Raw genomic sequence first — 12433 nt, forward strand, 5'->3', positions numbered from 1 at the left:
GATTCATGCAGAATCCATAGTGAGAACAACACAAATGGCTTATCCAAAAGTTCTGTTTACTCACCGGAAGTGACTAGAACAGGAAGGGCAGTAACGCAATTTCTTTGAAACAGATGTGGTCTTCTACCAATAAGCTCCATTGCATCAAGAGAAGAAGGGAGGCTTAACATCTCAGTTAAGATCATTCAGCATTAACAGTTTTCAAAGCAACGAACACCTTATAAATAATAAATCAGTTTGCGTTAACAAATTGCAATCATGCTAATGAAATTTGAATCTTCTTTTAAGTGTTGTGGCCAAAATCCAATCTGTGGGATAACCTTCAGAAAAACTGAAATGTATAATGTTGAGTCCCATTTAGATATCATCAAAATCTTCATCATTATCTCCGATGTCATCAAACTGGATTTCATTATCATCTCCGGGACCAAATGGATCAGTTTCATTGATTTTCACATGCTGTACTCGCCATATGCTTTCAGGCTTCTGGCTTCATCTGCATTGTACTTTAAAATTGCATTATTGCCCTGATAGTCTCAGAGACCAATCAGTGTAATGTCTGAAGTGTTTATCCAAACCTCTTTTCTCCGTTTCCCTCTGATGTGACACAACCTCTTCACACCATCAAAACACGTTGCTTCTAATCGTCCATTCCCCAGCATTTTGATTCCTTGAGCATACGCTTGTCCATCTTCTTTGAATGCCAGTTCTCTTTTTTTCCGATGCATTTTCATTCTGACCTCTGCGTCTGTTTTTACCCCCTTTACCTTTATTCTTCAGCATGGCGGTGACTGTGACCTCGTGCTGGTGGTTGGTGGTGGTAGTGGTCGCAGCGGGGACTTGGAGGTTGCGGTAGAGGGCAGACAGGCGGGAGTGCGGGATGAAACAAGCGCCGGGGGGGCCTAGCAGCGTTTGCGGGAGGCTGGTGCTCCACTTCTCCCAGGCTCAGCAGCAGCAAAACCAAAGACTGATAATGTTTTTAAAAGCATAAAGACAAACAAGCAAATACACTACAGCAAATATATTTATTTAATAATGGCTAAGCACAAGACTCCACAAACTATGACATCATTCAGGATAACTAGAAGCATTATTGCCTTAATTATCATGTGCAAAACCAGGGCAACATTTCAGACTAAGGGTGACTGGAGAATGCTCATTCCAAGGTTGGGTAAACAACTTTCATAAAAAGAAGGACCGGAAATGAGCTGCAAAGATTACCGGAGGTGTGAAGACTGGCATTTACTGTATTTCGACACATCTGTTAGCTTTCTGATTCCCCGTTTGGATTAGTTGTAGCTCAGTTGTTTATTTTTAAGACAGTGGATTCTTAGGAAATTTTGCAAGCTCCTTACACAAGCAGGGTTTCTTTTTTAGTAATAAATTCATTTTATTTTATTTTTGATGTTTACATAATTGAAAGGGATGTATTTTTATGTAGACCATCAACTGTCAAAGAATGGGGAAAGTGGATGAGACAGCTGCTCCCAATCTCCTTTTTACTTGGGTATCTGCAAAAAGTGGAGAGAGAAGGAGAGAGGGCTGCTGCCAGTAGCCCAACCAAATCACTACCCAGGAAAGAAGGAAAGTCACCCAATGTAATCCCAGAGTCCCCAATGTGGAGCATGTTCCAAGGATACTGCTTCAGTGGCTTTGACAGTTCTGAGATGACGTTGACTTTGTTGCTCAAAGGTTGAGGAAGTCCTTCCAAGGTCTGCTGGCTAATATAGTCCACCTTAGAGCTTTGATTCACCCAGATGCTTATCTGGGAAGGCTGTCCAAATTGTTACGCTCTCAGTGGTACTAGATGTCCTCCGCAGGCCTCAATGAACTGGTTTTCATGTCCCCATGAACATCTGGGCATGCCATCCACTGCACAGGTCTCAACAACCATGGAGATCCAGTTCTGACACAATGCATTCCACAGTCAGACCACAGATCCTGTGATCTTCACCGTGGTTTGAGTTCAGAGTCCAGTGATCCAGTTGGGGGTGGCGGGGCAGAAGGGGGGAATCCCCAAAGAAACCTCATCAGGAGTGATCCTGGAATTAACTCCTGTGTATGCCAGCCAGTGTGAGGTCCAGCTCAGTCCATCACCCACATCAGCCTACACACACACTGGTGATTGCAGTCACCTGGTCAGTGCTGTCCCCAGCCCCATCTCATACACAAAACAATGGATGTTTGTTGTCAAAATGAAGTCACCTGATTATTAGGCGCTAATAACCAAAGGAAAATTCTGAAAGACTTTACATTTTGACAATACCAGGATCTTCTTTTTTTTTTCATTTTCAACCACATTAATTCATTCAAATTAAATCTAATACAATATTAACACATAAACGTTCAATTTACAAGAAATACCAAGACCTACAGTAAAAGGATAAATCAAACACCACTGCATGAAACAATCCTACACATTCAAAAACTCAGATATTCCAAGAGGACATTGTCCCTAATTCCTCAAAAATTACTATAATAAGAGGTGAGACTGTTCTACATTAAAATGTACATGAAATAAACAGCTTTGTGCAATTTTAGGATGATTGACATTAAGTTGCCTTTGGCATGTGGTATTTTGATAATGATATGAGTACATAGCAAAGGGTTTTAATTTTTAGAGATGTATACTATAATATAGGGTAAATTGTTACAATGTTTGTACTTTACATCTTAAACATATCGAAAATAGATTAACTGATACAACCAGTAAATCTAAGTGACAGGTGTTTTATTATATGTGTACCAGGCGTATTACTACTTCTTTATATTTGAAATTTCTCATAATAGCAAGTTTAAAAATAAAATAAAAGTAAAGAAGTACAAAAAAGCAGCTTTGGGGGAGCTCTACTCTTACTGACTTTCAGAAATGAGATTCAAAGTTTTGCCTGTCTGTGTAGCCTTCGGTCCCACTCAAGGCTGCCTGTCTAAGCTGCTGACCATATGACACAAAAGTTCCAGGTGAGAGCAGTCATTCTTACCTCAGCAAGCCTGGAATGGTCCCTGGAAAGCAGCCACACTGGTGATCCTAACACTAACTAGACCATGGAGTTAATGATCATAGACCTTTCTGTTCTCTGGTTTTACCATACAACATTTCAACAAATGAACTTTGGATCAAGCACATTTGGACAACTCCTATTTAAGTTGACCCAGACAACTGGAGAGACAATCTGGGTTAACTCTGAAAAACACTTTTAACTGATGACACCAGTTATTTGTATATGACTTTATTATTGTTGGTTTAGTTCAGAGCTTGTAGAAAGTTCTTTTCTGGTTGTCCAAGATCATCCAGCTTCTGAGAGTTACCCAATGTTAACACCATGAAGTGGCACGAATCTTCCACATTCTAATATTATTCTGGCAAATATAATACACCCCAACTTTGTAGGCATTTATTAGAGCCTCAACCTGGCCTGGAGGGTTAAATAAATGTTGAGAGGGTTAAATAAATGTTGAGAAGTTCTGGAAGAAAGCAAATAGTGGACAGCAAAGATCTGGAGTGTTCAATCAGCCAATTGAGAATGGGCATGCCATGTGTGAATAATGATTGTTTTGCTGCTCCCTTTTCAGTATTTTTTATTTTTGTCCTGTTTTTCTGCTTAGGACCTTTCTTATATTAAACAGAATTGGTGGTGACAGGCACACTTATCCTGTTGTCATCTACAAGGGCAATTTATTTACATTTCATCAGTAAGTGTGATGTTCCCAACATTTTTTTTTTTTACTGTTTTCTATCTGTAACAGATGCTATTGGTCCACACCTAAATTCCTCTTACTGACCAGTGTACCCATTACTCCAGCTATAGTTAAAGTGTCCAACTGTTCCTTTCTACATAGAATTACCTTGGACCAAAGTATAACCACAGGGCAACCAGTGACTAAAAATTGATACTGGAGTACTAAGATGATTCACTCTAAGTCAACTGAGATGTCGAGGAACAAAAAAGATAGATAGATAGATCCATCTTGATTAATCAGCAATCTTTCTTTCTTTTTTTTAATAGATATATTTTTATTAATTATTTTGCATTATGTGACAGTTTCATAGGCTCTGGGAATCCCCCCACCCCTCCCCCTCCCCTCCCCCCTGGTGGATTCCTCCACCTTGATGCAGTATTACAGTTCAAATTCAATCAAGATTCTTTCCTTGCAAACATATACCAAGCATGGAGTCCAGCTACTTATTGTCCAGATGGGTTGAACAGTTTCTTGGGGAGACCATTTCTGGTCCGAAGTTAGAGCTGGTATAATATCATCACAGTCAATTAAGAGTCCCAATATAACATCAACAGCAATTTACAACATTATGGAATTGACATGGTTTTGTGTAACCAGTATGTTAAAAAAAAAAAAAAAAAAGCAAGTCCCAACCACAACCTATGATTAGCTCATTGACGTCTCAATTTTAGTTTATATACAGGACCGGACCGGCTGCTATACACCTTAAAATGGCTATAGGGTACCATTCAGCTGTCTCGTGTCTATTTCATTTTAGTATTTAGCCATTTGTTGTGTTGAAGTATAATTTTGTTGATCTTGGCAGATTTGGGGATAATCTAGACTGGCTTGTAACTCTAACAAGATATTTATTTTTATTACTAAGTCAGACATACAGAGAGGAGGGGAAATAGAGAGGAAGAACTTCTGTCCAATGATTCACTCCCCAAGTGAGCCGCAACGGCCGGTGCTTTGTAATATACAGAGATATACTGAGAGGAGGAGAGACAGAGAGCAAGATCTTCCGTCCGATGATTCACTCCCCAAGTGAGCCGCAACGGGCCGATGTGCGCCGATCCGATGCCGGGACCAGGAACCTCTTCCGGGCCTCCCACGTGGGTGCAGGGTCCCAAAGCATTGGGCCGTCCTCGACTGCTTTCCCAGGCCACAAGCGGGGAGCTGGATGGGAAGTGGAGCTGCCGGGATTAGAACCAGCGCCCATATGGGATCCCGGGGCTTTCAAGGTGAGGACTTTAGCCGCTAGGCCACGCCGCCGGGCCCAAAAATAAATAAATCTTAAAAAAAATTATGAGAAGATAAATCCACAATTCAATGAAGTTGATGCCAAATGGAAAATAAAAAGATAAAATCATTGTGAAGAAATGACATAAAGGAAGGGGATATAGATATCTAACATGTCATATGACATCAGCTTATTATTTAACATGATTTTTAATCATCTGAAGAGCATACAAGTAGATTGTCAAAGTAACATGACAAGTCCAGACAGTTTGCAAGATTCACTCGGGTGTTCTGACAAGGAAAAACAAGTGGTTCTCTGAGATTGCATGTGGCGGCTGTGGGGATTCTATCTCTTTCAAGGTGGTAACCCAGAGGTCTGGGCAGCTGCTCCACACACAAGCGGAGACCTTGGAATTCCCACTATGGTGAAGCAAACTAGGTTCCAGGAGGGATTCTGTATAGGTTACGCCTGGACACCCGAGACAGAACCCCTCCCTCCTTCCTCCTGTGTGAGCACACACTAACAAAATCAGACAGCTGCATTCCTTGGTTTTAGTCTAGGATCTCAAATACACATGCAGGAACCTCCCTTTTCCTTGAATTCCTGGTCCTTCATAAACCCTCCGGGCAGCACTGCCAGGCTCCCCCTTCCCACTCCAGGCAATACCTCTGGATCTGGGTCCAGCCTTTACTTCCGAGTAGCACACTGTCCTCCTGCTCACAGCTTGAACTCAGGCCACATCATCTGCTTCTTGGAGCCGTGGCAGTCAAACAGCTAAACCTCTGGTTGGACTTGAACTCGGGCCTAGAGGCGGCTGTCACTGAGCTCACTGCTTTGGCGACCGCCATCCCGCTGAAAAGCATGCGCACTTGGAGATGGCTTGTCCGTCCGGAGCTGATCGGTGGCCGCTTGAAGAGGCAATTGCGGCTCCTGGGAGCCCAGCTACCCGGTGTGTGGACACCACTCTGAGCCCCTGCGCCTCCTCTCGCCGCCGTCAGAAGGTAGCAAAGCATCAAGCGGAGACCCTCCTGATTTCGCACCAAGGGCAGCTGCTCCTTTCGCTGCCGCTTCAGGGAGTCAGAGAGATCAGGGGCGCCTCGGGGTCCCGAGACTCCGCAGAGGGAGGACGAGCACAGGCAGGCCCCGAGCATCAGCCCTTCAGGCAACTGGCACATACAAAATGGGCGCCTAGGGACAGGCTGTGCAGTCCTAGTGGAGCCAGCAACTGCCTGGTGCCCAGACCCTGACAGGCACCGGGAGACCCCCACCGGGAGTGGATGGAGCCAGGGCGCTCTGTCTCCTGGGTTTTGCTTCATTATATTGTTTCTGATTAAACATTTGCCTGGTGCTGTAATCTCGTGACATTTTCGGGAGTGTCCCTGAAATTGACTGTTTCTAGGGAAGGACAGCTTCCTAGAACTCTCAACTCTTCCATATTACGGATGCACTTCTCTACGTAGCCTGACGGTTTATATCCTATTGTTTATTTACATTATGTCACCAAGGATTTATTCTATGGTAACAATGCTTGCTTAATCAAGAGTCTAGTAATTAGCTGAGGTTGGAAAAAATGGCGTGTGGTGGTGGGTGGCAGGAGGGAGACACTGCTGCTAACTGCTTGACAAGCTTCATGACCGGAAGCCACAAGGATTAGTATCTTTCCATTTGTTACGTCATAAGTTTAGCTCAGGTCTGATGTGTGATACTTACAGAAATACTTCTGAAAAGCCAAGGAGAAGCTTGGTTGTTTTCTTTGGGGTTTTATTGTTTGTTTACTTATGCAGGCTTTTGGCAAAATCCAGACTCCTCCACAGCTGTGGGACTGGGGTTGAATTTTACCTGCTGTGGCCTGATGGTTTGTAGAGTCTCTGCGGACTGACTAGCTTGTTTCTTGTTCCTTCCGCTGACTTTAACACCAGGAAAACAAGAATCACATCTTACCCTCTTGGAAGTTCTGTTGTCTCCGTCTTCTGTGGAGAAGATTCTCCATTTTAGGAATTCTATGATTGGCTGGGCCCAAGTAGATCATTTGGGATCTTCCCTGGTTGAATGACAAGCAGTCTTAACTTCCGTCTGAAAACTTAATTCTTTCCTGCCCTGTAAAGTGACATTCACAGCTCTGGGAAGACACGGACATCTTTGAGAAGTCATTAGCATGCCTACTGCCCAGCCACACCACTCGTTAAAGAATAAAAACTGTCAAACTGGTAAAGACTGAAACCCAACTACATGCGGCCCAGCAAACCTCAGTGTGAGGAACAAACCGCTACAAACAAAAAAGATTTAACTGACCTCATCAAAAGGAAGCTGATGTAAGGAGCGATGGCTACGACCGAGTGTTGAGAATTCTGTGAGCTGCGTCTCCTGAGAGTCATGGAAACCTGAGAGAAAAGAATCTACACCAGCTTGAGGAGAACCCTGGAACACATCACAGGGTGACAGCACCAGGCTTACCCCGGGGGGAAACTCAGCAGGCCCCACAGAGAACAGGGCTGTGGACCTCACAGCCCTATCCCCTCCCCCACACAGCTGCAGCCTGCCAGGCCCTGGACAGGAGGTGGGTGCTCAGCTCCCCAGGGGCAGGCACAGCCTGCTCCCGGGCACCCACTTCCTGTGTTTTGACATGTGTGGGCGCTCTCTGGAGGGCTGACATATGTGACTTACCTGTGGTCAGCTCACTCCATGAGGTGTCAGGGATGGAGGTTTCTCTTCTGAATCTCAGAGAGGCAGCCCAGAGGCAGGTAGCTGCAAATCCACATGTCTCCACAGGGCACTACCTCAACCAGCCTCGCTCTTTCCTGACCACAGAAGGCCACTAAAGAGAGAAAGTCATGGCCATGGGGTGGAAGGGTGTCCACATACTGGCTTCTGAGCTATCTAGGGAGCGATGCCTGCATCCTGTCCCTAGTCTGAGCTGCACTGGCTCTGGAATGACCTCTCTGCTGTGGGGTTGACCTGGTCCCTGCTTCCCAACAGGATGGCAGCTGACAGAGTAGCAGCTATGACAAGAACTGCCTACAGAACCAAGTTCAAGTCGGAGCTGCTGCCCTGAGCTTTGTCACTGAGCAGGAGGACCAAGTGCTGTTAGGGCGAAGAAGAAATGAGTTCCGGGGAAACCTGGTGGTGCTGCTGCCAGAAGACAGTTCACAGAAAGTATTAGAATCCAAAGCAAAGGAGGGGAACTCATGGGCACATCTGAGATCCTAGACCGAAGTTAACGGACATACTGGCATGTTCGTGTGACATGATGCCACCACGGGTGTATTTTTATTTTTCACATGAACATTCTAGGTCCAGACATAGGTAACATACACAATGTTCTAACACAATTTGTTTTTTTCAAAATGTAAGAAAGTTAACATACCCAAACACATGAAATGTCCATGATTCAGGAGCCAGAAGAAGAGATCGGGGCAGGGAGAGGAAGGCCCGTGTGCAGTACCACCAGGTACCCCAGCTGTTGGCTTCTCTTCTGAGTTAGAAACTGGTGCCCCCTCAGGCATGAAACCACATGACAATTCCATGGAAATTAGATACCCATATTTCTGTGGCGTCACCCTTAGGCCCTGGATGAAGCAGACATATCCCAGGAAGGGGGTATATTGTGTGAGAGGTAGGTGCAAGTTCATTTGGGTCTCGCAGGAATTTCCAACACATGCAAGCCTAAGCTAGCTACTTGATTACGACACATCACAGTCCCTTGGAAGACTGGAAGATTCTGAGGAATACATTTACACAAGAAGTAGCAAAGAATGCTGGGGGTCCCAAGGTCCCAGGCTTTGTAGCTGCTGTCCAGACCTCTGAGTTTCTACCTCCTACGAGACGAAATTGGGAAGATCTCGCCTACCACCTTTAATCTCATAGGAAGGGGATTGTTTATTTTCCTCATCAAACATCTGAGTGATGCTGTGGATCTTGCTAAACAGGATTTTCAAATACTTTGTTTCTCAGAAGTTTTCAAAATGTCTCTGAAAATTGAAAGTGGCAGGTGTTTTAATATACTAAAGATATGTGTTGCTTCTTAATTTTTTTAAAAAGATTTATTTATTTTTATGGGAAAGGTGGATATACAGAGAGGAGGAGAGACAGAGAAGAAGATCTTCCATCTGATGTTTCACTCCCCAAGAGGCCACAACAGCTGGAGCTGAGCCAATCCGAAGCCAGGAGCCAGGAGCTCCTCCATGTCTCCCACACGGGTGCAGGATCCCAAGGCTTTGAGCCATCCTCGACTGCTTTCCCAGGCCACAAGCAGGGAGCTGGATGGGAAGTGGAGCTGCCGGGATTAGAACCAGCACCCATATGGGATCCCGGTGTGTGCAAGACAAGGACTTTAACCACTACACTATTGCGCCGGGCCCACTACTTCTTAATTCTTTTAACTGTACCCCATCCCCTTATGTTATTTTGGTACTATTTGGTTTTTTGTTGTTGTTGTTGTTGTTTTACCAAATTGCTCGGCTTTTTGTACATTTGACCCTAGTTTGTGCTTTACTATTATATTGCATTGAACTATATGTGTATATTTTCCTCCTAAATGGTTTTCTCATTCACAGCCAACAAAATGAACATAACGAATAAAGCTTAGCATGAAATCAAAACTTGTGGAACTTGACTGAGCATGACTATTATTCAATTCTCTTTGTCTGATTACCACATACACAAAATATCTTAAAACATAAAGCCCACCACGCATATTGCTCACTTTCAGGAATATTATTTAGTGATGCCTTCTCAGTTAAACTCCCATGTTTACCAGCACTGTGAGCCTTTCATGACAAGCAGTAACTACAGTTAAGTGGAGTCAGCCAGCTTTGTGCTGCTTAGGAATTTCAGGATTAAGGCTGCTAGGACACCTAGAGAGATGTGTCACTTTTTCTAGATTGCTAGTAGGGACTGTCACATATCATGGAAGATAGATTGGCGCTATCTGTCTTAAACTTGCCCTTAGAATCACTTAGAATCAAGAAGCCTGTCTGAAACACAGGTACCTTGGCTGAGACTCCATACTTCCCCAATCAGGACACATGTAAGGGATGAAGGGCAAAGCACTGGAGTCAGATGTGGGAAAGCAAAAGGTTTCCATGTAGACTAACTTTTTGTAAATGTTGTAACTAGTGAGTGTAAAGCAACATATCAGGATTCCTACAACATCCTACCAATGATTTCTCTTATACTTGCTATTAACAATAGCAGGTGGTTAAACCTAAGGAAAATCATTGACCTAACAAGAATGAGCTCCTGTGCCATAGCTAGAGCTGAACTAAATATAAACATGAGTTCACCCATTCATGATGAGAAATGACTAAACTAGGAAAAAACTACCAATTACACTTGATTCTTTTTTAGGAAAAGATTTATTTTTAATTAGAAAGATTTACAGAGGGAAGGAGATACGGAAAGATCTTCCTTCCACTGCTTCAGCACCTCCAAGAGGCCACAATGGCCAGAGCTGAGCCATCCAAAGCCAGGAGCCAGAGGCATCCTCTGGGTCTCCCAAATCAATATTGTTGCCAAGGCTTTGGGCCATGCTTTACTGTCCTCCCAGGCCACAGCCAGGGAACTTAATGGGAAGTGGAGCAACTGGGACACAAACTAGCACCCATATGAGATCCCAGCGTGTTTAAGGTGAGGATTTAGCCATTGGACCACCACTCCAGGCCCATGCTGGATTCTTAATTCTATAAGATGATCAAACACGATCATTGAGCATTTTGGTATTTCTCTTTGTACAGAAGTAGTTTTGTGTGTTTTCTTTTTATTTTTTTAAAAGAAAAGTTTAATCCTCCAACTGACATTGTCAATCAATTCTTAGGGGACTAAGATTTTTCTACTCAGTAATCTCTGAAATGTGTTCACAGTAGCATTCTTAACCTATCTGAGAAACTGACTATGACTGCATGTAAGACTGCTTCTAGCTAAATCATGTCAAATATTGATGTGTGGCTTATATTGTGTATGTTATTAGTCATAATAATGTTAGTAATGGACTTTATAAATTCTAGGATTATTTTCTTAGCAAGTAAAACATGTATAATATTATGTAATTATCATTTATGATACAACCTATGAATGTTGTATTTGGTCAGAAACTTTAAGAACTAAGTGTGACACTTGAGTTTGGATTTCCATCAGTGACACAATGTCTATGCAACTAATAAAACATGTGTATATTACAAAAGAATGCAGATTTTACACTTTCAGTCGCACAGGAGTTTTTCACTTATTTAAGAAAAAGGAAATGGTTCCAGCCAATGGCTCAGTGGCTAAATCATCACCTTGCACGTGCCAGCATCCCATGCGAGTTTGTGTCCCGACTGCTCCACTTCCCATCCAGCTCCCTACCTGGGGACCGTGCACCACATGGGAGACACAGAAGAAGCTCTTGACTCCTGGCTTCACATCAGCTCAGCTCTGGCAGTTGTGGCCACCTAGAAAGTGAACCAACCAATGGAAGATCCTTCTCTCTGTACCTCCTTCTCTTTATAAATCTGCCTTTCCAATACAAATAAATAAATCAAAAACAAACAAACAAAAAGAAACGCACTTAGGATCAAGAATCCCACTTAAACCATAGGTTCTTGTTTGAGGCGCCTGCAAATGTAACAAATAATGCCATTATATGAAAAAGTTTCAAAATTGTTGAGATATTTGTGCTTTTTTTTTTTTGGAGTAGCTCAATAAACTTAAAGAGCTTAACTTTTCATTTCCAAGCAATTCCTACATTCAGAATAGGAAAAAAAAATGAAGTACTGAAAGTTGTTCATTAAAAAGAAATTGCCCTGGGCCCGGTGGCGTAGCCTAGCGGATAAAGTCCTCGCCTTGAACGCCCTGGGATCCCATATGGTCGCCGGTTCTGATCCCGGCAGCTCCACTTCCCATCTACCTCCCTGCTTGTGGCCTGGGAGAGCAGTCGAGGATGGCCCAATGCTTTGGGACGCTGCACCCGCGTGGGAGACCTGGAAGAGGTTCCAGGTTCCCGGCTTCGGATCAGCACGCACCAGCCCGTTGTGGCTCACTTGGGGAGTGAATCATTGGATGGAAGATCTTCCTCTCTGTCTCTCCTCCTCTCTGTATATCTGACTTTGTAATAAAAATAAATAAATCTTTTAAAAAAAAGCCACTAATGGATTACTAAGCTAAGGAAAACAAATTTCTTAGAACAAAAGTTTGCAGGATTTGAAGAATGAATTTAGAATAAATTTGTCTATAGTTGTAGTTGCCTATATCTGAGACTATGATTAAAGCTATTGTAAAATGGGTGAACTACATGTAGAAAATAATCAAAATGATTTCTTAAAAAGTCACCAAAGCACTAGAACCCAGAACCACTCCAGGAAGGAATAAGCATTAAAAATAGAAATCAAAGTAGCTACATATTAAAATAAACATAATAATTCGCCAGATAGAAATTTTGAAGCTGGGATATAAAACAACAATACCTAAGATCTCACTGGATATATTTCACAGCAC

General features: G+C 43.2%; 1 pseudogene; it reads right to left on the reverse strand.

The window, feature by feature from the left end:
- Positions 1-255: 255 nt before the first annotated feature.
- Positions 256-783, reverse strand: LOC101525653 (eukaryotic translation initiation factor 1A, Y-chromosomal-like; annotated as a pseudogene).
- Between the last annotated feature and the right edge of the window lie 11650 nt (positions 784-12433).

This window comes from Ochotona princeps, chromosome 21 (genome assembly GCF_030435755.1).
Source record: "Ochotona princeps isolate mOchPri1 chromosome 21, mOchPri1.hap1, whole genome shotgun sequence".
Taxonomy (NCBI): Eukaryota; Metazoa; Chordata; class Mammalia; order Lagomorpha; family Ochotonidae; genus Ochotona; species Ochotona princeps.